The 4,566-nt window shown below is 43.0% G+C and overlaps 1 pseudogene; it reads right to left on the bottom strand.

Annotated features, from left to right (window-relative positions):
* Positions 1 to 2,331: 2,331 nt before the first annotated feature.
* LOC140624616 (rRNA-processing protein FCF1 homolog) lies at positions 2,332 to 3,113 on the bottom strand (annotated as a pseudogene).
* Positions 3,114 to 4,566: the final 1,453 nt, after the last annotated feature.

The following is a 4,566-nucleotide window of genomic DNA, read 5'->3' as shown; positions in this document are numbered from 1 at the left end:
GCTGGAGTGAGAAAGCACACAGGAGTCAAGGTTAACAAAAGCTTACATAAAGGACTGCTCAAACTATATTTCATTGTTGATCTTGAAAGAATCAGGATGACATATTCATTTAGCAGCCCTAGGCTTTTCCCACACATTATCTCAGATTGTCTTCCAAGCATTCATCTGAGCATTACCATCATTTCCACAGTAAAGGTGGAGAAATAGGAAGGTCATTGAGGGTTGAGTGACTTGTGCCAGGTCACACAGCTAGTAAGTTGCAGAGGTAAAGTTTGAACCTGAGTCCAGAGTTAGCACACTGCTCAGTTTTGGTGCATGGCAGTCATGATGAGCTGTATTCTATAGTACAACTATGACTTGTGTTTGAAGAACCTGAGTTTCTTGAGGTCTGGACCCATCTTTGTACCCTGTGCCTTGCAGGATCTGGCATAGCTGGCTGACCCATTTACTAAAACCTGAGTTCCCAGCTTGTCATGGAGGTACTATTGAGTAGGTACGGGGACCTAAGAGTCAATTAGAAACCAGCCTGCTGCATACACAGCTCCATGTCCATCCCAACTTGGGTCCAAAGGTTCTGCTCCTCCAAGCTGGGCAATGGTGGAGAAGTGCTATCTCAAAGGGGTGCTGAACAATGGCTGTGCACACTGATGTCAGGTCACCAGTCAGCTCAGGTTTATGCCCCCCCATAGGGATCGGGGGTGGTCGTCTTCTCAGCCTTAGCCATGTCATTGGAGTTTGTGTTTGTTTCCCTTCTTCTGGGCAGGTGTTTCATGGAGTAGGGATATGAGTCATGGTTTCATCTCACCTTTTGGTGGGGATCAGACCAGCACACTTTTTTGCCCCTTAAGCTTCATAGTCATGTCATAGACCTGCCTCTATCTGCGCTCTTCTCTGTGTGTTTTGGACCATGGCAGTGGTTGCTGAGATGGGTCTCAGGACCAGAAAGTCACAGCTCCATCATCCCTGGCTTTTAAACCTCTCTCCCACACAAGGATCCAACTTTTTCTTTCCTTCACCTACAAGAAATTAGAGCCATCAATAACTTTCTAAATCAGGCAATTACCACTTCACTCCAGATTCCTTCCTGAGTCCTGAGAGGGACCGTGAGAGCTTTGGCAGGTAGGGTGTGGGAAGAGCAGCAAATTGACTGCAGAAGAAAATCAGGGCATTCATTGAAGATGCATTTTTCGCATGAAGAAATGTTCAAGAAAGGGCACCTTTTAGAATCTGTGGGAACATGCTTGAGGTCTACAAGAAAGGTTTGTGAATCACAAACCTGGGCAGTGGCTTAAGATCGATCTGGTTTAAATGCATCTCTCCACAGAGCTGCCAGACACATGAGCTATTGTAATTATACTTTCAGGAGCTAAATCCCCCAGTTTCACATATTTTATAGGGAGCACAGTTTCCTCTGTCGCTCTTGCTTTCATTCCCTCTCTCCCTCTCCTCCTGTGTCTAATTTTTTTGTGCCTGAGAAAGATGTAGACATCACAGAGAATTAACTACATTTGGGGAGGTGACTTGTGTATCCAGCTTTACAAATCACCCAAAGCAATCCTGCTTTCTGGATTCTTGCGTGTAGATGTTTCTCTAATGACCGCTCTGCGCACAGATTCTATTAACCTCAATCAGCAGCTTCCCAAGTAGACGCAGATCTTTTCATGCCAGAGATTTCTGTCTTATCCTTCTTAGGAGCTGCTACAGCTCCAGGTGTAATATCTGATTCACAAAGGGCTGCATAAATATTTGTTGGTCAATTTAAAACAGACTCAGATGAAATAGGATGTCAGAAACAGGAGCAGTTGGTATTGGTGAAATAGTTTAATCTCAACTCCTTAACATGGTATATCAATCTGCAAGATTCCCAAGCATCCTGTGAAGGAATTTCTACTACTGTAGACATACGCACATGGTGTGCATAGGGCATTGCTGGAAGAATATTACAGTACTAGCATTGGGTTAACATTTAGTACCTCCCATGTACTATGAAGGGGCATGTGCTGCTCCTTGGCTCGCCCAATGTCCATTCCCTCCAGTTTTTTTTTAAGTACCTAATATAACTTTAATAAATGTTTGTTGAGTAAATCAATATAAAACAACAACCATCAAATTATACAAGCAATCATCTGATTTATAGAAAGATGCAACAATACTTAAAATGATACAAAATACTGATTTCAAAACATCAAAAAATTAGTATATTTAACCATACTCAGCTCGTAACAGAGCAAATGGGTAAGAAGAATAATTCATACTATAGCATATTGCTAATATGAACTGGCAACAGAAAAAGTTGATATAAGAAGGCAGAAAAACTCTATCTTTTAAGAATTAGAACCGAGGGGCTCCGTAATCATCTGGCATCCACTTAATGTTGTACCTATGGTTAGAAATGTACATGATGGGGGGCAACCCGAGTGGCTCAGCAGTTTAGCATGACCTTCAGCCCACGGCCTGATCCTGGAGACCCTGGATCAAGTCCCATGTCAGGCTCCCTGCATGGAGCCTGCTTCTCCCTCTGCCTGTGTCTCTGCCTCTCTCTGTCTCTCTGTGTCTCTCATGAATCAATAAATAAAATCTTAAAAAAAAAAAAAAGAAATGTACATGATGAGAACTCCAGGGATCTTCTAGATCCTTCGTTTAAGGTCCCAGTCAACTGTGGCCACAATGTAAAATTTGTGCTGTGTTACTCTCTGTACTAAGCAGTCATCTGCACAGGTGTGTGCATGGCAATTGTTCAAATCTTGGATCCTTGGCAATCCTTAGAGGCACTCGATACTTTGCCCCAGTTTCTCAATTTCAGCCATTACACAGTCAGTTATACAAGGGATACACTTGGCATACAGACAGTCCATCATTGAGTGTACTAAGTCAAGTTTGGCTTTCATGGAAAAGTTGATAAAGTTGGTATCAACCAGGATGTGATAAGGTGGGCCCAGCTGTGTGTTATATTGGAAGAATAAGCAGGAAGGATGTTGGGGGACTTCTCTTTCCTTGAGTGCACTGGGATCTTTCTTTTCTTTCTTTTTAGGTTTTAATCTATCCTTCTCTTTAAGCCTCTGATCTCGGAGACTAAGCATTTGCTTCATGGTTGCATACTTGCTTTCTTTTGCTTTCCCATGTTCACGCCGCACTCTTGTTTCTTCTGGAATCCAGTTTTTAAATCAAAGAATCTTGGTTTATTCATGTGACATGTGCCCAATTGGAACTCAAGTCACACAACCTACTTTCAGTCAATGAGACCCAAATGAAAGTTACTGGGGAGAGTTACTGGAGAGAGACCCTCCCAAACAAAAATGCAAGGACATGCTGAGGGAAGAAGCTTTTTGCCCTTCACCTCTTTAACCTTCTCTTTAATTTCTGCCTGGAAACTGGAAGTAATGCCTGGAGGCACAGCAGCCAGTTTAGGGCAATGAGCATAAAAGCCAGAGTAAAGGTGGTGGAGCAGAAGAGAGAAGAACCAGGCGATGTCTTAGACGTCACTGCCGATCATTCCCCCAGCTCAGGACCTCCCATTACTGTTGCATGAGTTATGTTAAATACCTTCATGGTTTCAGCCACTGTTGAAAGATTTCCTGTTATCTGAAGCTCACTGGGTCCCTCTGCGCTGTTGCTACTCTTCTTGTTAGCCCCATTGGTTGGGTATTATTAATTACGTTCTGCAAACAAGAAAGTCACAGCTCACCAAGAGGTTTATCACATGCTTAAGATCACAGAACCAGAGAGTGGTGAACCTGGACATGAATGTCTTATTCCAATCCTATATTTTATCTCTAGGTATGAAGAAGGGAAAAGGACTAGATTTGTACAAGAGAATCACATTTATTCATTAGATTATTCATTCAATAAATATTGAAATCTGTCCCTGGTGACATTCTCATGAATAAGGCCTCCTGCTCCCGAGCTCTTGTCTCCTATGGGAATTTTGTGCCTTGCTTTCTACTAAGGGGGAAGGCAATTTCACACCAGCATCTTCACCCTTCTGCCCAGGCTTTCAGTGTTCCTGTTGGACCAATAGCATCCCAGGGAAGTGAACTGTCAAGGGAAATAGGGACCAGAGAAGGTTTTATCCATTTGCTACTTACTGAATCATGGCCACCAATTGTCTATGAAGCAAAGTTAACTTGGGTTTTCAATTAAATAGAACACTTGGGACCAGCATCTCAATGCTGATGTAGCTGCCAGGATGAAAGCAATATAAATCCAGTGGGCTGGGTGTGATTACTGCTTTCATGTCTGGCTTGGAAAAGCAAAGATGGGTGCACCTGTGAAGAGGTCCCCATCTCCATTTGCATATTTTCTAGTTGGTTTTGAAAGGAGTCTGCAGGTTAGAGACAGGAACTGCGTAGTCAAATGGCATGGCTGCTGCCAAATTAAGGGACTTGAATAAAAACTAACAAAAGCAAACGTTCAGTAAGTACACACCTGTTCTTGGCTCGTGCTAAGCACTTGTGCTACATTGCCTCACTTACCCCAAGACAACCACATGGGATGGTTGTTATTATTGTAATTACCATTGTAGAGGTGAATCATGGGATGGCCAGAGAGGCCCAATGGCAAGCTCAA

The sequence above is a fragment of the Canis lupus genome, chromosome 3 (genome assembly GCF_048164855.1).
Source record: "Canis lupus baileyi chromosome 3, mCanLup2.hap1, whole genome shotgun sequence".
NCBI lineage: Eukaryota > Metazoa > Chordata > Mammalia > Carnivora > Canidae > Canis > Canis lupus.
Note: the sequence above shows the minus strand (reverse complement) of the source record. Positions and strands in the feature narration are given on the sequence as shown.